The sequence below is a fragment of the Ochlerotatus camptorhynchus genome, unplaced genomic scaffold (assembly GCF_037179485.1).
Source record: "Ochlerotatus camptorhynchus isolate MF236.1 unplaced genomic scaffold, CSIRO-AGI_Acam_v1.1 ptg000006l, whole genome shotgun sequence".
In the NCBI taxonomy this organism is placed as follows: Eukaryota; Metazoa; Arthropoda; class Insecta; order Diptera; family Culicidae; genus Ochlerotatus; species Ochlerotatus camptorhynchus.
Genome location: NW_027040498.1, coordinates 262944 through 285677, shown reverse-complemented (window position 1 = coordinate 285677; position 22734 = coordinate 262944).

The following is a 22734-nucleotide window of genomic DNA, read 5'->3' as shown; positions in this document are numbered from 1 at the left end:
TTTTTTTTTTTTTTTTTAATATTATGGAAAAATTTGTTGTATGGATGACTTTTAGGAAATTGTCCAAGTTATCGAAAAAAAATACTGAAAAAAATTTCATTTGAGACCTACACTGAAAAAAATCGATTTTTAAAATTTAAAGTCGATTTAAAAAAAAATGGCCATGTTTGATTTGGATGAAACTTTGCCTCAAGATAGGTAATTATGTTTACTACCATCCGTCCATACATCGCGAGATGGGCACTTTTAAGGATAAAAAGCATTTCTTACATTTTTTTTTCATGTTTTTCATGTCTGAACTGATTTTTTTAACGTACCATTTTTACACAAAACTAAACCAGTGAAGCTCAAAATCATCTCAGAACCCAATGAAGCTTCATTTGTGATTCAATTTTGTCTAATCAACAACTAATCACTTGGATTAATTGAGAATTCCATATGAAAAGGGCTTATATCATTAGAAAATAATATAATTGATTATATTGTCTACTACTTAATATGTTGCGAGGAAGGAAGGAATCACTTTACACAGTTGAATCAATTAAACTAGAATACTTTATTAATTAATTATAGAATTACAATTTGTGCGTCCGCTCTGCAGGATGGTCGGATGGAAAAGAGACCGAACGGAAGTCTTCTATTGCTAGCTAACCTGACTGCTATAAATGTACTATAATATACGATGAATCACAGTATACTATTGATTCATCAACTATGGACTTCCCTAGATACACTACACTACTGATGCAAAATCCGATACTCCTATAGCATCTTAGAATTCTTAGCTCAAATTATCCATAAAGAATTAGGTATGAATAAAATTTAAATTGAGATCTTCTTTCGAATCAACAACGATTTGGGAAGACAACGTATCGCATCATAATTCTATATGCCCTTCTGTTATTTATACCTAAACCATTAACATACCTAATAACCTACCACTTCATTCTACCTACTATAAAACTAAGGTTGATTTCATACAAGCAGCAGTCAATCTGATAACGAAAGTTGTGAAGACAAGTTGTAGTAAAATTATTATCATGGACCAAAGTAGTAAATTAAGGCTCAAAGGATTGAAATGCTGTGCAAATATAAATAATCCGAGATGCAACCGAAATAAGTTCCGGGCCATATCGTCAACGATGGTAGAAAAAATACATTCTATGGGATATAACCACGAAATTGATGAAACGATGAGCATTTGTGAGTCATGCCGTAGCGTGATATCTCATAATAGAAGTCCAGTTATGAAAAAACGCCGATCGGTTGGAAATGAAGTAAATATCCAACCGTCAACTAGTGGGTAGCAGCATAGTGATGATCCCGGTCCATCAATGAGTGGCCATCAATCCGTAGATGAGCTAGGTAAGAACAGTCATCCTGATGATTCTATCAACTTTTAACTGCTAATTATTTTTTCTTCTTCTTTCCTTCAGATACGGTACCATCGGTTCCATCATTGGAGTCAGTTCCATCAGCAGATGATCTGCAACGCCCATACAATGTTGAGAAGTTTAATGGCTTTGACGTTGAAGGTTGACGTTGAATTTATCTCCAATTTCATCGAGGAACATGCGGAGCATGGATTATCGTTCAATAAAATCTCTAGAAATTACACAAGCAGTGCGAAGAAATGATTGTGCAGCTATCTACAGCTGACAGAAAAGATCAGATAACAGTATTATCAGTATTGCCAAAGTCTTGGTCCGTGAATAAAGTTGTAACAGAATTTAACGCACCAACGTACATGGTGAGGCAGGTGAAGAGCCTTGTTAATGAGCAGGGTATTCTAAGCACACCCAACAAAAGAAGTGGGCATGGGATCAACGATGATACAAAAAAAAACTAGTTAGGGAATTTTTTGATGACAATGATATTAGTAGACCTATGCCCCGTAACGTGGGTAGATCACCTTTTCGTGGTACGTTACGGGATGTAAGATCTACCACCGATTCCTAGTCCTGACTACTTAAAACTAAGGGAACAGGATTTTCAGTAATCCAAGGAACGCATCTTAGTCCTTGTTACTTTTTATGCCTTGTTGATAGTGACAAGACTCGGCTTTGTCTACCGAGGATGATCTTGAAACAAGGAAAAAATGAGTTAGTTATCTTCATCTATGTGATTCCTAATCTTATATTCGTTGTTCCCTAGTTTGAAGTGGTTAAGACTAGGGTTCTGATGCATGGTCATTATCGGTGTCATACCTTAATTTTGTTGCTAAGGAATCCAATTTTGACTGACAAAGGGGCGCGCCTTTGGAGGGTGTTTCAACACTCCGAAGGGTATAAATAGCGGGACCTTTCAATTAGAGTCGGATCCTTGCGATAAAGGCAAGAGTGGCAACTGTAAAAAAAATCGAATACTTCATCATTTCTCAATAGTGATGGAGTAGTACGACATGCACTAAACTAAGGACACGGGATATACTATAATAGATCAATTTACTGGTCGCAGTAGTGCTAGGTCCCGAACAGAGGGAAAAAAAAGTAGACCTATGCCCGGAACAAATGATTTTGTTTCCGAGTTTAGAAATGGACGAAAAGAACACGTTCAAAAACGCCTGTTAATGATGTCCCTCAAAGAAGCGTACATGATTTTTGTTGATAAATATAAAGATATTAATATTGGTTCCACTGTATTTACACAATTGCGACCAAACATTGCATTTTTCTTGATTCTACTGGTATACATAATGTATGTAGTTGTACAATTCATGAAAATGTAAAATTAATGATCAACAGTTTAAGAATTATGTCACAAGATGCAATAATAGAAAAAATGCTTTGTAATATTTCTAATAGAACAACTGATTGCTTTTTCCGTGCTTGCGAAAAGTGTGCTTCCAATGAACATATTGAAGAGGAACTTACTTTGCTATTAGAATCAAATGACAAACAAGATGTTGTGTTTCAACAGTGGCTGAATACTGATCGTTGTAATTTGGAAACGATTATCAAGCCTGTTGATGAATTTGTTCCGTATCTCATTGATAAAATTAACAAACTTATAACTCATGACTTTATTTACAAACAACAGTCATCTTTTCTAAGAAATAAAAAAGAATCATTAAAAGAAGGCGAAATTCTAGCAAATTGTGATTTTTCTGAAAATTATTCATTCATTATCCAAAACGCTGCTCAAGGATATCACTGGAATAGAATAATTCTCAAGCAACAATACATCCATTTGAAATTTTTTATAAGAAAGACAATAAACTTGAAAATGTTAGCTTCATTATGATATCAGAAGTAATGACTCACGATACAGTTGCAGTTCAGTTGTTCATCTCAAAAATGATAGATTTTATTAAACAATCGAAAGATTTTTCTAAAATTACTTTTATGTCAGATGGGGCAGCATCACAATACAAAAATAAAAACAAAAACTTTGCTAGTCTGTGTAGCTTTCAGTCAAAGCATGGATTAGAAGCAGAATGGCATTTTTTTTTGCAACGTCTCATGGAAAAGGTCCCTGTGATGTGATGGCACTCTCAAGCGAATGGCAAAGAGAGCTAGTCTTGCTCGAGATTATGGAAACACCAGAACAACTCCACGAGAATTATATAACTGGGCAGTTGAACAAACAGATCAAAATATCACAAAAGCCGGCCTGTAAGCCGGATCGCCAGATTTGGTGGAGCAGGATCTTCAGGAACGATAGGAAGTGGGAGATCAAGCCAAGCGGATCGAAAATGGTCATTAGGACACGCAGCACTTTCCGCTTCGTGCGGCTCGTTGGCCTCCTAACAGAGCTGGGTCGTAGCGGTTCCATCCCACTTTGTACGTGAAGACATCGTCGTGTTCCACCACATGCCTAACACCTTCTCAGTGGTCAGCTCGGGAGATAGATTTAGGCATTTTTCGTCGGTGTCTGCACCCTGTAGCGCTGCTAGTACTTTTCTCGAGTTGCTAACCCAATTTCGGATCTCGAAACCACCCTGCTCATGGACATGTTTAACGTCCTTCGCTAACTGGATGGCTTGCGCTTCGGTATCCACGCTGACAAGCATGTCATCTACATAATGTGACTTGGTAATAGCTTCGCAGGCAGCTGGATATTGGCTCGCGAATCGTTCCGCGTTGCTATTTTTTACAAACTGTGCAGTGCTGGGGGAACAGCATGCCCCGAATGTCATCACCTGCATCACGTACACTACTATGGCTCCATTTTCATCCATCCAGAAGAAACACTGACATAACTGGCCTTCGGCTCGGATCAGTACCTGGTGGAACATTTCACTGATATCACCAGTGAGTCCGATGCGGTGTTCCCGAAATTGGAGTAGAATTGCGAGCAGTGAGCAGAGCAGGTCCGGTCCTTTTAGCAGCGCTGAGTTCAGGGACGTTCCATGGGCGTAAGCTGCTGCGTCCCACACAATTCGTACCTTCCCAGGTTTGTTTGGGTTGGTTACAGGAAAGATCGGCAAATACCAGCGTCGCGGAGCCTTCCGGTTGATTTCTTCTTCGGAGAGCTTCCTTCTCTACATACTCGAAAATTTTCGCTTGCAGGGTATTTGACAGTTCCGGGTCCTTCTCCATCCGTTTCTTCAGACACTGGAATCGCTGCAGCGCCATTGATCGACTGTCAGGCAAGCGGGAGTCACCGAACCGCCAGAGCAACCCGGACTCGTATCGATAATCTTTACGATGGGTTAGCGACTGAAGCAGTGATAATGCACGTTCATCTTCAACGGACAAAATCGCCTTCTCCGGTTTAGTCACTCCGAGACTGTCTAGCGAGAAGTAGTCCTTCATAGCCTGGTGCAAGTCCTCATCTGACTTCACGCTACAGGAGCAAACGTGAAAGCTGTAGTGGTGTAGGCTTGCGTCGTTCCCGGAACTCCATCCTCCGCACACGGTCCATCCAAGCCGTGTCTTCACAGCGATTGGTTGACCGATGTCCCCTTCACGATTTTTCAGGCCGAGACTGAGCAGGGCGTGCTTCATCCCTATTAGAATGCGTGGATGAGCGTCACGATAAGATTCGATCGACAGACTTCGAAGGTGTGGATACAACTTGGACAACTCAGTCATGTCCAACGTTTGCTGTGGCAGGATTAGCTCGTTCACCGTCCTAACGTCGCTTAAGAGGAATTTCTTGCTTTCACTCTTGACGCCAGAGATGTGAAGACTGTAGATGCGAGAGTCTGCTTCATGCCGTTCGGTTCCTCCAGTCCACCGGAGACACAAAGGGCTTACAGTACCATCAAGCTGCAGTTCGTTAGCAAGCTCCTGATCTAGCAACGTAAGTGCAGAACCCTCATCCAGGAATGCGTAGGTGCGTATTGCTCTCTTGTTCTCGTTTGCACTTATCGGCCGACTTGCAGGTTCCCTTGCAGATTTTGCAGGCTTCCTTGGACGAAGTTGATGCAACTGTAGTCTGTTCTTTCGAATCGCTTATGTAGTCTTTAGGACGAAACGTTTCAGAATGGGCGTTGAGGTACGCATTTCCTTTCTTAGTGCCCCGCGTTTCGTTTTGAGTTGGCTTCCCGTCATGTATCGCCGGTGGAAATACGACGACACTCGCTGCTTCCGCCAAGGCATAAATCCACTCACTGAGTGACATTGTACATATACTCCTGCAGTCCACACGCATCTACGGTGGCACAAAAGTTTTGGACATTCACCGCAAAGTCCACTAGCGTTCCAGCTTGTCTTCTAGAATCGGCGATAAAGACCTCACCTTCCCAATTAACCTCTGGTTGACCAAACAGCATCTTCAAAGTGGACAAAATGCCAGGAACGTTTCCGGAATGCATTAGCCGACTCTTGACAGCATCGTAAGCTCTGCCTTTTAGGCTTTTCTGCAGTCGAACTATGTTTTCATCCTCCGTAAATCCGCACATCGTGGTCGTTCGATTATACATGGATATGAAAATTGGCCACTCCTCTGGATTGCCCGAAAACGTAGGCAAATCTTTTGATACTGCTTGTCGTGCTGCAACTTGAGAGCGGGAAAGTTGAAACTGGTCATTATCATCCACAATCGACGAGTTTACTGAAGGCCCTCTATCTCTGTTGCCTGTGTTCATAGCAGGCCTATGTGGATAATACGATTCTCTCGGATGAAGTTGCGTCGACTGCGGTAGAGCGTCTGGAAGGAATTGTCCAGGTTGCTCACGTATCGACTCTCTGCATGACTCTGCTTCGAGATTCACCGGTGGAGGGTTGAGTTGTGGTTCTGGCATTTGGTTGGAAGGAATTAGATTTCCTGGTCGTCGCATGACCCCTTGACCATTCGCTAGCTGTTCTTGCTGCTCGCCTAGAATTCTCTCCTGTTCCAACTGCCGTTCCCACATCCGATTGATGGCATCCGCTTCCTTCCTCAAATCTTCCTGTTGCTGTCGCAGAAAACTCTCCTGACGTATTTGCTATTGCCGCTGCTGCTGTTGATACTGCCGAAATTGCTGTTCTCTCTCCAACTGCTTCTGCTGCTGCCTTCGTAGCTGGTCTACGTGCAACCGTTGTTGCCGATGTTGTTCTTGCAGTGTTGCATCCTGCTGCTGTTGTTTTTCCCGAAGCTGTTCTTGCCGCAACCGTTCTTGCTGTTGTTGATCGACAAACTCTTGACGCCGCTGTTCCTGCTGTTGTTGTTCTTGCAAGCCGTCTTGTTCCTGAGCGGCGGTTTTGGCTGTGCTTAAGGGTGTAGGGTTAGTTGTTTGCACCCATTCTTCAACCCGACGACGAGAGAAGTTGGAGCTCCGACTCGATCCTCGTTCGCTCGCTAAATCCTCCAGAATCTTATATTTGTTATCCAAATATTCCTTATACTCCTGAGCTGCCTTTTCCTTCTGCGCTCTTCTTGCTGCTGCTGAAATGCCCGTTCTTCCTGCAGTCTCATTAGTTGAAGCTTGGCGCGGTTTGTCGCCGACTTTTGTGACGAGGAGATGGACATCTCGGAAATCACTTCCTCTGCAACGATCACTGGCAACTCTACAGCTGGCAACGACGACTTCTGCTTTTGCTGGCTGAACACTGGATCTGGACACGTTTGTTGTTTGCCAATCAATGGTGTAACTAGGCCTTGTGTCGAGGTCTGCTGATTCTGATCCGGCACTGGATCCAGAAATGCTGGATGATGGCTGGTTACCGGAACTGTCAGTGACTTAGCTGACTTTTGAGATGTTAAAGCTGAAGGAATCACTGGATTGCCGCGGGTGCTTGTCACGATTTTCCCGATGCTTAGGTCTTGCAGCGATCTCCGCTTCTGGATGACGTCTTCCCTTATTGGTGCTCCGTCCGAAGCTGCCTTAGTTCGCTGGGCCCATTTCGCAGTCACGCAGTTAGTACAACTCCAGCTCTTGTCGGCAACTTCCTCCGATACGCCTACACAGGAAAAATGGTGCCATCGATCACATACGTCGCACTGAACCATCTCGTCGGTGTCAGGGCCTTGACAAGCTCTGCAGGTATGTCCTTCCTCGGTTTCCTGCAATATCACCACATCCGCATTACCACCACCATCACCATCGGATTTACCATCACTTCGCGACATTTGACTTGCACCACTTGCGTTTCAATAAACGAAATTATATGATGTTGAAATTCAGTTTCAACGGGAAGTTTCCGATACTATGATTCTCGACCGGAAGCGAATAAAAGACGTATAATCCGGTGATAGCGAGAATATAATTTCCTGTGTTAGATAACGACAATTTCAATTGGAATTAGCTAGTCTATATATAGATTTATGTGGCCTTGATATTGCTTAAGGTTGGAATGTAGGTAGAGTGTACATGACATTGTTTATCATTATGTTCTCAACCTAATTTTAGTCCTAGTTGTAAGTGTAGATTATAATTTTGTGACTTACGTTTAGTTTCCTTTTAGTATAATTTCGGGTGTTGTCTAGCGTGATGCCGTCGAAGTGTTTAGTTGTAAGCCCTAGTTTAGGTAATTGTAAGTAAGACCATCGATATACATTTTATACATACTTTTGCTTTAACTTCTTACCGATACCAGTGCCTACGGGTTTCACGGAGTAGAGTGTATGGTGTTCAATGATAGGTTTAGGTTACCTAGTCCGTAAGCATAGTTTTTAGTTACATTTAAGCTAAGTTTAATTGTATTAAACTTACCTAATTTAGTGTGTAGATATAAGATAAACCTAGTAGTGACTAATCACATTAGCTTTAAGTTCAACTATAAGTAAGTTCACTACATTACTAGATAATTTTAAGAATAACGAGAGCGATGAATTTACTTTTTCACTTGGTTACTTTGTTCTCGGTTGTTTTTCTCTTCTACTCACCCGGTGTGACAGATCGATATCTGTCACTTCGCTGCCGAACCCACTTCAGGGGTGTTCCGACACAAGTAGGTTCCAACGGTAGGTGTGCTCAGGCCAGTGTGGCCAACACTACACGCTAACTTGAAAGTACCCATTAATGGTTGAAAAAGACCCATTTTGAAGAAAAGTGGCTTAACTCATTAAATGAGTAAATTTTTTACCCATTAATGAGTATCTGTTACCCATTAATGAGTAATTGTTAATCATTAATGGGTAACAGATACTCATTAATGGGTAAAATTGTTTAATCATTAATGAGTTAAGCCACTTTTCTTCAAAATGGGTCTTTTTTTACTCATTAATGAGTACTTTCAAGTTAGCGTGTACGTTTCGAGTACATAGCCACTGAACAGTACATCGAAATGTCAGAAGAACTTGAAGAACTATATAACAGTACAAAGACAATATCTGGCACACAGAAATTCCACAGTTTTGTGCCTAAAACTGGTGGCAAAGTAGCGGCAAAAAGGTATTCTAATTCAGAAGAAGAACCAAAAATATTTAAACTGATTGGAAAAAGGGAAAAAATAGCATGCATGAAAATAGGTTTAAAACATTGAAAATATATAAATAAATGATATATGAAAAATTTTGTATTTTTTCTCACACATATAATCAAATTTTGCATCAGTACTAGACAACAGAATAAGGAAATAATATTTTTTTGACAAGGTCTACATGTCCAAATAGTTTTATTGAACTCTGAGAGGGTGCTGCCAATTCCAAATACGATTTGGCGAGAAATGCATCATGAGCCCTTTTCATATGAAATTCTCGATTAATCAAAGTGAACTTAAGTACTGATTAGACAAAATTGAATCGCAAATTGAGCTTCATTGGATTCTGAGATGATTTTGAGTTTCACTGGTTTAGTTTTGTGTGAAAATGGCAAATAAAAAAAATCAGTTCAGATATGAAAGAGTTTTTGTAAGAAAAACTTAAAAGTGCCCATCTCGCGATGTATGGACGGTTGGTAGTAAACATAATTACCTATCTTGAGGCAAAGTTTTATCCAAATCAAACATGGCCATTTTTTTCAAATCGACTTTAAATTTTAAAAATCGATTTTTTTCAGTGTAGGTCTCAAATGAAATTGTTTTTCAATATTTTTTTTCGATAACTTGGACAATTTCCTAAAAGTCATCCATACAACACATTTTTGTAGGAGTTGTCATTTTTCCATAATATTTTTTTGAAAACAATCGGCAGAAAAAGTTTAGCCCTTCTCAAATGTTAGTCTAGATAAATTTTGGAAAAACTAAGCATGCAAAGTGGCATATTTAGTCAAGGTCCACACATCCAGAAAGTTTTATTGAAATCTGAGAGGGTGCTGGAAGCTCCGAATACGATTTACACACTAAGATTTTGTTCTCGTGTTCGGTAAATTTTACCGAAATCAGAACAGCTGAACGTTCGGTAAAACTTTGATCTTCATTTGAAAGGCTATTGAAGAGGCTATTGAGATTTAGTTTGCAAGTAGCTGAAAAGCAATTGAATTGAATTGCACAAATTTTACCGAATAGTTTAGCTGTCGGCTAAAAGTCGGCGATAATTTCTAAGGGTGTAATACGTTTTTAATCGTAGAAGTATCGTTAAAGGCAGATCAATACTGCTTTTTATTATAATAATTGCAGCTACACTTAACTTTCGTTCAGTGAAAGTTCACTAACTGAAACAACCGGGAAAAATCCGGGAATTCGAAGTCACCGGGGAAAAAACCGGAAAATATCCGTGAATTTCAATGACAAATCGGGAAAAAGTATACTTCGCTCTCTTTTGGAAGAAAACAAAAGTGTGGTCGTTGACAAAATTTCAAGACCTTTGGACTAGACTATGCTTTCAGGATAAAGCTACTTAGAAGAAACATTAAAATAATTTTATCAATTTTGAGGAGATTTTTGAATGAATTCTAGCAGAGATAATTTCTAAGGGAGGTTTGGGCAGAACTTTACGAGAGTTCTGACTAGAACTTCAAGCCAATTGTGAGTGTTCGTGGATTTTCCATTGGTTCGAGGGGTACATCGATTAGCTTGGGACCGAAGAGAGTACCAGAGCTGAGCCAAAAAGTTGAGCACGTTTCTTCGGGACCTTCTAGTCTTAGAGTTACCTCTGTGGTGTTACTGTGCAAGACATGATGGGAGTAATTTGGTGAAAAGTTCAAAAATTCATCCGAAAAGTTGTATGTTTTTTTTCCCTCTTGGAGAGATGACCCATTTTGTGCGACCAAATTCTAAATGGACCAGACTTTAGTTCTGAGAAATTTCTAATTAAAATGTTAACTAGTACGAAGAACCCTAATTTAAAATCTGTTGATACACAAGAAGTTTTCACGAACGGAACGGCATTTGATGCTACAAAATCTGGGAATCTAGGTTCCATGGTATTTGCTGTTAATTTTAGGAGTTTATACAGATCGAGTTTTAACCTGTTTGTCAATTGAACGTGGTGCCAATACAAGTATGAAAAAATGAAATTGATATACATTCTCAAAAGTTTTCAGGATACTGCACTCTATAAACATATTGATTTCTGCTCCCCATATGATTTCATCCACACACTCTCACAGAACACAATGACTACCAAACCATTATAAAATTGCTCAGTAATTCTATTTCCGAAGTAACTATTTTTAGCTCCCACTATTGCAAACAAACCACTATCAATCACGGTCATTCAACTTTTACTAGCCATGCAGTTATCCTGAATTCGTTCTTACACTTGGGTATATTTGTGCTATCCCTTCCTCCCGGGTATGCAAATAGCCGCTCAAATGCCTCCGTCCAATGCCCAACAAACGAAGAACAATATCAATAACACTCTCCCACCCCCATATTGCAATTCTTCCAGCCATCCATCGCCATAGTCAGGCGAGCAGGATGGGGGAGCCGGAAGACTATAGTCCCATTTTCCTTTCAGGTGCGCTTTGGCACAATTTCGAACGTTGTGTTTACGGACGGCGGCCTATCGCTATCCCGATACAGACGACATAGTGGCGCGGTGGAAAAACAAATCCGGTACTCATGGAAACGCCACGGCCAATACAACCGGCTCGGTGTTTGTGGCGGGAAATTCGGGAAGTTTTTCCTCGAAATGTTCAAGAACACCAGCGAAGAAAGTGAAAGATGGTTCGAAGGTTATGCCGAACGTAGTTTGAATGGTCAAATTTGTTTGGTGATGGAAACTCGATTAGGCTTATTTGAAATTGAACGACATTGCATTATTATTTAGTTAGATTGTCACATCAGGAATTCGATCACGTTTTATATGAAATTACAATAAATATGGAAAATATGGAATTCCAGCTCAAATAAAAAGCTCAAATATCAGAAGTAAGAGCGACAACGGGAACGAAATAGCCCGATCTATTAGACAGATATGTTCACGTAGATCGGGCTATTTCGTTAAATAAAACCAGTTAAAATGGAATCAAAGTACTCAAAAGTATTTAAAGAGGATTCGAAGTACTCAAAAGTATTTAATGAGGAATGGAAGTACTCAAAAGTATTACAAGTGAATTTAATGTTCTCAAAAGCAATCAAAAAAGAAATCATGTATTTGAAAAGGAAAAACTATACCTTAAATACGCACTTAGAAATGATTACTGACGTCGGTAATTTTTAACGAACTTTCAACAGCAGAACTGTTCGGTAAAAATCAGGCATTTTAATTCATTAGTTTTAAAGCTTCGAAACAAGGAAACCTTCACCATATGTCCGAAGAGATTGCGTTGTAATCGGTCGTATTCGGTTGCGTCCACCAAGGCGTGTACGGGCAACGCAGATGGGAAATTATTTGCTAACGGTTCAGTTTCGCTGGTGGAAGGAACTGTTCCGCCTACCGCCGAAAGAGAGGAGAAAACGTCGACCAATCAGCAACGAGCAAACGGTTGGTGCCGTTCTATAAAAATCCCCGCAGTAGCGTGCTTTAGTTTAGGCATTCTCTGCTTGATCGTCAAGCAGTTCAGTTCGGTGTTAGCTCGCTCTCTCGAGTTGTTTGAAAAGTTCATTGCGATAGTGTTCGCGCTCTCTCTTTCGCGGTTTGTCGTGCGTGTGTGTGTGCCCCGTAATGGGGAAGCATCGGTCGCGAAGCCCGGCGAAGGTCCAGAACCCCGGAGAAGGAAGCTCTGGTGTGCCTACCTCGAACAGGTTTGCTGTTCTCCCCATGGATGGGAATATCCAGCCAGCTGTGTTGGAAAAACGCAGTAAGAAGAGGAAGAAGAATCGAGGCCAGTCCGATATCACTGCGACGAACAACAGCGATGTTGGAGATTTCGGTGACGCTGCCGAAACCGTGAATACTGACGAAATGAGCTCGGCAAAAGTGAAGCTACCTCCATTGGTAGTGAAAAATGCCCATCTTAATGTGCTCATTGCGGATCTAGCGACGCTGGGTGTTAAAGCCGAATACAAGTTGGGCAGAGTCGGCACTAAAGTGATGCTCCGTACCAAAACGGAGTTTGACGTGGTCGTCGCCCACCTGAGGAGTTCCAAGGTGGAATTCTTTACCCACGACATTCCCGGTGAGAAGCCGTTCAAGGTCGTCATCAGGGGCCTACCAAACTTCGACCCGAAGTTTATCGAATCAGAAATCAGGGACCGGTACAAGCTGGCCCCAAGTGCCGTGTATCGAATGACAAGAAGAGACGAGAATGTGAAGGCGTATCCGGATAGCCTTTTCCTGGTACACTTCCAGAAGGGAACGGTGACGCTCAACGCACTGAAAGCCATCCGGTCCATCAATTCCATCATCGTTCGCTGGGAGCCATACCGTGGCGGCCATCGCGATGTGACTCAGTGCCATCGGTGTCTGAACTTCGGACACGGTACCCGCAACTGCAACATTAAGCCACGCTGCGGAAATTGCGCTCAAGACCATGCCACCTCCGAATGTGCTGCGGATGAAGCTGTGGCGTCCAAATGCGCCAACTGTGGTGGTGCTCACCAAGGATCCAACAAGCAGTGCCCTAAACGCGAGGATTTCAAGCGCATCCGAAATCAAGCGTCCACCAACAATCAACCAGCACGAAGGAAGGATAAGGCCCCGGCTTTCAGGACAGAGGACTTTCCACCTCTTCGTGGACAAGCGAATCCCAGGGTGCGATCCGCGCCCCCTCAAGAAACGTCTGGATCCTCTGCTGGACAAAGCTCTCCATCCCCCCCTGGATTCTGGAGGCAACCAACAGCTCAAACAAACAATCCCGATCTGTTCTCAGCAGACGAACTGATGGAGATTTTTATCAACATGACCGGTGCTCTACGTAAGTGCCGCAATAAGCCCGAACAAATCCAAGTGCTCGGTAAGTTCATCATCCAATATGGTGTCTAAACCGCTAACCATCGCTACCTGGAACGCTTGCTCTGTAAGAGCTAAACAGATTGAGCTTGCCGACTTCCTCCGCAAGCATAGCATCGACGTGGGTCTTCTAACCGAAACCCACCTAAAGTTCGGTGACAGCTTCTGGTTGCCTGACCACAACATTATCCGGCTTGATCGCACCAGCTCCAGGGGGGGTGGTGTAGCGGTCATCGTCAGAAAGGGAATCAAGTTTTGCACTCTGCCCCACATCCGCACTTCTATCATCGAGGCCATTAGTGTGGAGGTGGAATCACCAACTGGAAACGTCCGGTTCATCGCTGTTTACTGCCCACGCCAGTGTACCGCAAGCAACGGATTAGGAATCCAATTCAAGAAAGACCTGACCGCCATCACCCGTACTAGCTCCCGATTCATCGTTGGGGGCGACCTGAACGCCCGCCATGAAGCTTGGCGGAACTACCAGAGGAACCGAAACGGATGTCTATTGTTCGACCACGCACAACGTGGACTGTACACAGTGCAATTTCCGGACGAACCAACTTTCATCTCTCCGGCGGGAAATCCCTCCACGCTAGACTTTTTCCTGTCAAACATCGGACTATCCAAGCCGGAGGCGCACAACGATCTCAGCTCCGACCACCAACCGGTGGTGACTGAAGTCGGTGTCAACGTGGTTCCTGCTAGAGGCTGCCTGCGTAAAGACTACCACCATGTCAACTGGGTGCAGTACGGTCGAATGGTGGACAGCAACATCGATGAAAATCCACTGCTCGACACCGTAGATGACATCGACCGGGCGTTGGAAGGACTCCAACAGGCCATATCCGAGGCTGACGAGACATGCGTTCGACAAGTTCCTGTGAGGGGTAAGTTTGTTGCTATTGATTCCCACACCCAATTATTGATTCGATTGAGAAATGTGCGTAGACGCCAGTTCCAGAGGACTGGAGTCCTGGGCAAAAAACGTGAAATGGCCGATCTGAACAGGCAGATTGCTTCCAGAATGGACTCACTCCGAAATGAAAGTTTCGGGCGTGTTGTCCAGAATCTGGACGACCGCTCCAGACCATTCTGGAAGGTAGCCAAGGTCCTGAAAAATCATCCCAAACCCGTTCCACCTCTCAAAGTCGAAAATGATGACGATCGGCTCAGTCCGCATCGTGCTCTCTTGCCGTGCGGATCTATTTGCTTTTTGCTGAAGGAAGTGTTACTACTACCTAAAGCTACAACAAATTTAAACAGCACTTTTCAGTGCTCAACCTGTAAAAAATTTTCTACCTTGTTCAACTCTTATTCCTCTTCGATCCTTGTTTGGACCCTACCCGAGGTAATCCTTCTTGGATATCGATTTGGAAAATTCCTCTTCGATCCTTCAGATTCTTATAGTAATCTGCTTGGAAGTCGATTTGGATAAAAATTTACTGCCGCCATGGCGCCTAAACGCAAAAGAAAGGGGCAAACTCTTGACCCCCCTTCTGATGAAATTAATTTGAGTAATCAATTTGATTTGCTCACGGATGATGAGAATGATCCATCATCCAAGAAAAATTCTAGTAAACTTTCCCGGCTTAATGCCAAGAAGGAAAAGATTCCCCCTATTGTGATAACCACTACCGATTTCCATGCTCTTCGCATGGAACTTTTGAATTTCGTGAAAGTTAAGTTTTCACTACAAATTGGACGTCGGGGTGAATGCCGTGTATTGGCTGAAACCTTGGACGGATTTAAATGTCTTCTCAAGTATCTTACTGAGAAGAAGCACAAATTTTTTACTTACGACACCAAAACTGAACGTGTGTTCAAGGTTGTCATGAAAGGACTGCCCAGTGGTGAATCCCTGGATCAGATCAAAGATGAACTGGCAAAATTACTTGGAGTTGTGCCACTCCAAGTAATCAAAATGAAAATGAAATCCCGTCCTGGCGATTCGCGCAACGGGATTTCTAATGATTTTTATTTAGTTCACTTCAAGTCTAGTGAGCTAAACAACCTTAAGGCCTTAGAAAAAGCTAGCCTTATGCTCCATGTCCGAGTGAAGTGGGAACACTTCAGGAAGACTGGAGGAAATTTCCAAAACCTCACCCAGTGCCGTAAGTGCCAGGGATGGGGTCACGGAACTAAAAATTGCTACATGCCAGCTAAATGCATGAATTGTGGTGATTCCTCTCACGCAAAGGACGACTGTCCTGTGAAGGAAGATCCTAAGAAATTTAAATGTTCAAATTGTGGTGAAAACCACAAATCCAATTTTTGGGAATGTAAGACTCGCAAAGCGATCCTACAATCTCGTTCTAACCGTCAGGTAGGAAACGCTCCACGTTTCCGACCAGGTACAAATTCCTCTGCTGTTAACAACGGTCAGCGAGGAACAAATTCTACATTCGTACCCGTAGGTACAAATATCTCCCCTGCTTCAAATGTTTCATCTGTACCTACTCCCCTCGCTGCTAACAATGTTCAGCGAGTTAATGGAGCTACCTATGCTGCTATTGCAGCGGGTAGAAATCAAAATACTAACCAACGTTCTAATGGAAATTTTGACAATTTTGACTTAGGAAGCATTACTGCCCCCAAAATGGAATTTTTACAGAATTCATTAATTGACATGATTTCTGATATGCTTAAATCTAACTCCATGTTTGATGCTATTCAAACTGGAGTAAAATTTGCAAATAATATTGTCATGACTTTAAAATTCAGTAATGGATTTTAAAGCATTAAATATTGTAAATTGGAATGCTCGATCTCTTAAAGATAATGAAGACGAGCTATTTAACTTTTTAAGAGTTCATAACGTGCATATTGCCGTTATAACTGAAACGTTCCTTAAACCTGCCCATAAGGTTAAGAAGGACGCAAATTACTTGATTTATAGAAATGATCGTCTTGATGGACCCTGTGGTGGCGTTGCCATCATTATTCATAGACGAATCAAACATAAAATTCTTTCTTCATTTGAAACCAAAGTTTTTGAAACTTTGGGGGTTTCTGTTGAAACAAAATTTGGACAACTTACGTTTATAGCTGCCTATTTGCCATTCCAATGCATAGGCCAGCAAAAGAATTTTCTCAAGGGTGACCTCCAGAAACTTACCCGTCATAGGTCTAAATTCTTCATTATTGGTGATTTTAATGCAAAACACCGCTCATGGAATAATGCTCAAAGCAATTCCAATGGTAATATTCTGTTTGATGATTGTTCTGCAGGTTATTACACTATTCAATATCCAAACAGCCCAACATGCTTTTCTTCTGCAAGAAATCCCTCCACTATTGATTTGGTCTTAACTGATTCATGTCAACTTTGTAGCCAATTGGTTACCCATGCTGACTTCGGTTCTGATCACCTTCCAGTAACTTTTGAAATATCCCAAGAAATAATTTGTAATCCCAACAGCTCTACTTTCAATTACCATAGAGCTGATTGGGAGCAGTATCGAACATTTATGGAATATAACTTCGATCCAAACATTCCTTTGCAAACCAAAGATGAAATTAATTATGCTCTTGAATCTCTGACTACTTCTATAGTTGAAGCAAGAGCTGCCTCAGTACCAAAATGCGAGGTTAAATTCGATTCAATTATAATAGACGATGATCTTCAGCTCTTGATCCGTCTTAAAAATGTCCGTAGGAGACAATATCAAAGAACACGCGATCCTGCCATGAAAGTTATCTGGCGGGATTTGCAAAAACAAATTAAAAAGCGATTCTCTGCCCTGAGGAACAAAACTTTTGAAAATAATATTTCTAAATTAGACCCGAGTTCCAAACCCTTTTGGAAACTCACAAAAATTTTGAAAAAACCTCAAAAGCCTATTCCAGCGCTTAAAGAAGGTGGTAAAATTTTGATCACAAATTTCGAAAAAGCTCAGAAACTTGCTAAGCAATTTGAGAGTTCCCATAATTTCAGTTTAGGTCTCACTAGTCCTATTGAGAATCAGGTTGCTCGGGATTTTCTGAATATTTTCTCTCGGGAAAATATTTTTGATGATTCCTGGGGGACTGATTTGGACGAAGTAAGGTCTATAACTAAAAATTTTCAAAATATGAAAGCTCCAGGTGATGATGGAATTTTCTATATCCTCATCAAAAAACTCCCAGAGAGTACCTTGTCTTTCTTGGTAAAATTATTTAACAGATGTTTCCATTTGGCATACTTTCCTGATAAATGGAAAAATGCAAAAGTTGTTCCAATTTTGAAGCCGGATAAAAATCCAGCTGAAGCTTCTAGCTACCGTCCAATAAGTTTGCTTTCTTCAATAAGTAAACTTTTTGAAAAGATAATTTTGAATAGAATGATGCTTCACATCAATACGAATTCAATTTTTGCAGATGAGCAGTTTGGATTTCGCCATGGGCATTCAACTACTCATCAACTCTTAAGAGTTAACAATTTAATTCGTTCAAACAAATCTGAAGGCCACTCAACTGGAGTTGCTCTTCTAGACATAGAAAAAGCATTCGACAGTGTTTGGCATGAAGGTTTGATTGCTAAATTGAAAAAGTTTAATTTTCCACTTTATATTATGAAATTAGTTCAAAATTATTTAACTGACAGAACTCTTCAAGTAAATTATCAAAATTCCAAATCTAATCGACTACCTGTTAGGGCAGGAGTTCCTCAGGGTAGCATTCTTGGGCCTATATTGTATAACATTTTCACTTCGGACCTCCCTGATTTGCCTCAGGGTTGCCACAAATCTTTGTTCGCTGATGACACAGGCATTTCCGCTAAAGGAAGAAGTCTTCGTGTTATTTGCAGCAGACTGCAGAAAAGTTTAGATATTTTCTCTTCTTATTTACAAAAATGGAAGATTTCTCCCAACGCTTCCAAAACTCAACTTATAATATTTCCACATAAGCCTAGAGCTTCGTTTTTGAAACCTAGTAGTAGTCACATAGTCACTATGAACGGAGTTCCAATTTCCTGGTCAAACCAAGTGAAATATCTTGGATTAATACTTGACCAAAAATTAACTTTTAAAGATCACATTGAGGGCATTCAAGCCAAATGTAACAAATATATTAAATGTTTGTATCCTCTTATAAACAGGAAATCCAAACTTTGCCTGACGAATAAACTTCTAATATTTAAACAAGTTTTTAGACCGGCCATGCTTTACGCTGTGCCAATATGGTCTAGTTGTTGCACTACCAGGAAAAAAACACTTCAAAGGATTCAGAACAAAATTCTGAAAATGATTTTGAAGTTGCCTCCCTGGTACAGTACAACCGAAGTACATAGAATTTCGAATGTTGAGACTTTAGCACAAATGTCCAACAAAATAATTAATAATTTCAGGCAAAAATCGTTGCAATCCTCAATTGCAACGATTAATTCCCTTTATACTTAGATAAGATTTAGTTTTAGTTTTTAGTTTTAAGATATCAATTGTTATACTGACATGCAGGTTAAAAAACCTGTTTAAAATACTGAATTGCCAAGACATGAACAATGTAAAAACACTTAGATATATATCATAACAATTAAGGCTGGTACGTTACTGCAGTAACTGGAGCACCTAGGTTAAAATGAAATGTAATTTATTTTGAATTTGGAACAAATAAAGAGTTAAAAAAAAAAAAAAAAAAAAATGACGATCGGCTTTTAATTACCCCACAGGAGAAAGCAAATGCGATCGGCGAGCATGTCGCTTCATCGCATTTGCTTGGCTCGACTATCCAAAGTCCGCTCGATGATCAGGTTGCGCAATGCGTTCAAAACCTAGATGCCTCCCCTTGTGTCGTGCCTCCGGCGGATATGATTACAGTACAACAAATTTGCCCAGCGCTGAAATGCACCAAGAACATGAAGGCTCCCGGGTTTGACGGTATATTCAACTTGATCTTGAAGAGACTCAGCATGAAAGTGCAGTCTCTTATAACTGCTATCTTCAACAGATGTTTGGAACTGCACTACTTTCCAAGCATCTGGAAAGTAGCAAAAATCATACCGATCCGCAAACCCGGTAAGGATCCAACATTGTCTTCAAGCTACAGACCAATCAGCCTCCTTTCAGCACTGAGCAAATTGTTCGAGAAACTCATTCTCAATCGTTTGCTCAAGTTTGTCGAGGAAAGCAACATTCTCCTTCCGGAACAGTTTGGATTCAGAAAGGGGCACTCCACCAATCATCAGCTAGTACGGGTGTTAAATAACATCCGAAGTAACAAAGCTGTATCCAAGTCCACAGCCATGGCCTTGTTAGACGTTGAAAAGGCGTTTGACAATGTTTGGCATGATGGACTTGTGTACAAGCTTTGTAACTTCAACTTTCCTTTACATCTTATTAAAATCACCCGTAACTACCTCCAGCAAAGGTCGTTTAAGGTATCGTTGAATGGTTGTCTCTCAGACACGTTTTCGATCCCAGCAGGAGTCCCGCAAGGTAGTCTGCTGGGCCCCTTGCTTTACAGCATTTACACTTCCGACATTCCTCCCCTCGGTGACGGTTGCGTGTTTTTTCTGTTCGCAGATGATACCGCAATAGCCGTCAAAGGAAGGATGCCTCGCGAAATAACGAACAAACTTCAACGATGCCTTAACGCCTTTGCTGATTATGCCACCACGTGGAAAATCAAAATCAATGCCACCAAAACACAAGCGATCATGTTCCTCCATCGGCAATCGCCCAAACTGAAACCGGCTCCATCTTGTACTGTAATTTGATTTGCCGCTGATTTGCCGCAGATCCCGCCTCTCAAGGGTGAACAAACTGGCCGTCTACAAACAAATCATAGCACCTGCGATCCTCTACGCAGCTCCGGTGTGGGAATCATGTGCACAGACTCACAGGAACAAAATCCAGGTCGCTCAGAATAGAGTACTGAGGATGGTACTTGATCGTCCTTTTGACACTAGAATAACAAATTTACACGAAGAGGCAGGCATTGCCAATATAGATTCCAAAATTAACGAAATTAAGACTAAATTTGCACAAAAATGTAATTTATCAGAACATGCTTTGATAAGCAATTTGTATATAGTAGATTAGGTGTATATAGTAGTTGTAGGTTAGTTGTAGTTGTAAATAGTAGTTATAAGTAGTCTCCTTTTTCAAATTTTCAAACAAACCAATCCCACCAAGGTGGTCATTCTCTAAAACAGGCCTGATAGGACTAGGAACTGTAATTAATAATAATTGAAATTTCACAGGAACTAAAGTTGAAAAGACGCATCTGTGTCACTTGATAAGCTATACATGTAAACCACACAAATTCAAGAAATATAGATCATTTAAGTCAAAAAAGTGCTTTAGTTTAAGTTTGAATCCAACCGAGCATCCGTTCGCAGCAGCAGCAGCTTTCACCTTGTATCGAGAAACGAAGAGAAATAAACAGTAGTGTCTAGTGTAGTCGGCAGCATTCGTCATTTCTACTGCATGTCCCGGAGAGCAGCGTCAAAACCCCCCAGCTCTTTTCAGAGCTCCTGAGTTTAGAATTTCGATTGACGCTAGCCAACTCCGTTCGCTCCAGCCCAGTACAGTCCACTTCGCCTTGACAAAACCCGTTCAGAAGGAACATCAATTTGGTCCTTCGAGCCGGATCACGAGCCATTCCGAAGTAACCGTTCCCGTTGAGTGGAAACTGACGTACTACAACACACAAACTGTACCCAACCAAAACGAAACAACTACTTCTGCGCTTGCGACAACTACTACGCTTGCGACTCGACGCGGAGCATTTAGAACGAACGTGTTTGAACGTGCACGAGTGAGAAGTGCGTTTTCGGAAAAAAAATACGTTTTGTTGTGGTTTCGAGATTTGAAATACGCCGCGTAGTGAGTGAGGTGTCATAAATGGCACCAGAAGACGCTGAAGAAAACCAGCAAGGGAACCCTATCCCTAGGTCGCCAGTTAGCAGTTCCGGTTCATTTCACGGCTTCGAGTGGGAAACAGCAATGGATCCTGAATCTGCAAAACAGTGGCAGGGAATATCCAGGCAACGTGAACAAGTGAAGCAAAAGATTGTGCACATTCGGCGTTCTCTCATTAGTGGAAAACCACCGACTTTGGCGCAACTGACAAATATGTCCAAGCACCTGTCCGTTGTGTACACCGAGTACAGCGGATTCCACAGCAAAGGACTGGCGCTTCTTCCAGATGACGCGCTGGACGAGCAAGAACATGAATATGCCAACTTCGAAGATCTCTACAACAATGTTACCGATGCCGTGCAGGAGTTGTTACTGGAAGCACAAACGAACGCGGCCACTCCATCGCCGAGAACCGTCCATAACCCGCAGGTGGTCGTCCAGCAGCAGCCGCTCAGCGCACCAATTCCAACATTCGATGGCAATTACTCTGGGTGGCCTAAGGCTCTGAACCATTTGGAGGATTATTTTAACTTTTGGTTAAAATTTGACAAATGGAAAGTTATCAATTAACCCTGCTATCCGAGCGTGGTTATTTATGACAGACAAGAAGTTAAATTTTGACGACCGTGCAGAGCTGCCAGGTGGTTTTATAAAAAATCTGTATCCACTCAATTAAAAAATCTGTATTTTCTGTATTGACGATTTTTTTCTTAATTAATCATGTTTTGTTGTTTTACAAATACAGTGCATACAAAATAACCATAAAAAGTGCTTAACCACCTATTCGGGCTATCGTACTAACCATACGGGATATAATTTCGTCATTTGTGATATCGTCCGTACTTATTTATAAGAGTGATATGAAGCCGTTTGAAAATGTATGGAGATTTTAGTTTCTATTCATTATCTTCCTGATTAGCAGTTTTAAATGCAAAAAAGTGCACGAGTTCATTACTATTTGATATTTTTAATATAGATGAATACAATTAATTACATCATTTGTGTGGTAGTTACTCCGAAAAGTCGAGAGATGTCGCCCCGCCAGTGCTGGTAAAATCATTTTTGCAGTATGGAGAATATCAGAAAATCCGCAATTTCTTACGAAATACATTTTCAATGCAAGTAAAATGTTTACGAGTACTTGTATTTGTACCATTTTAATGTGCTAGGGCACTTTTCTTGTATTTAACATACATGCTTATATTGGAAATATTCAATTAATACTGTAAATCCCCATACAATCTCAAATCGTTTACTACCAGCTCCATATGCATCCGAAAGCGGTTGGTCCTCTGGTTGTGAATGC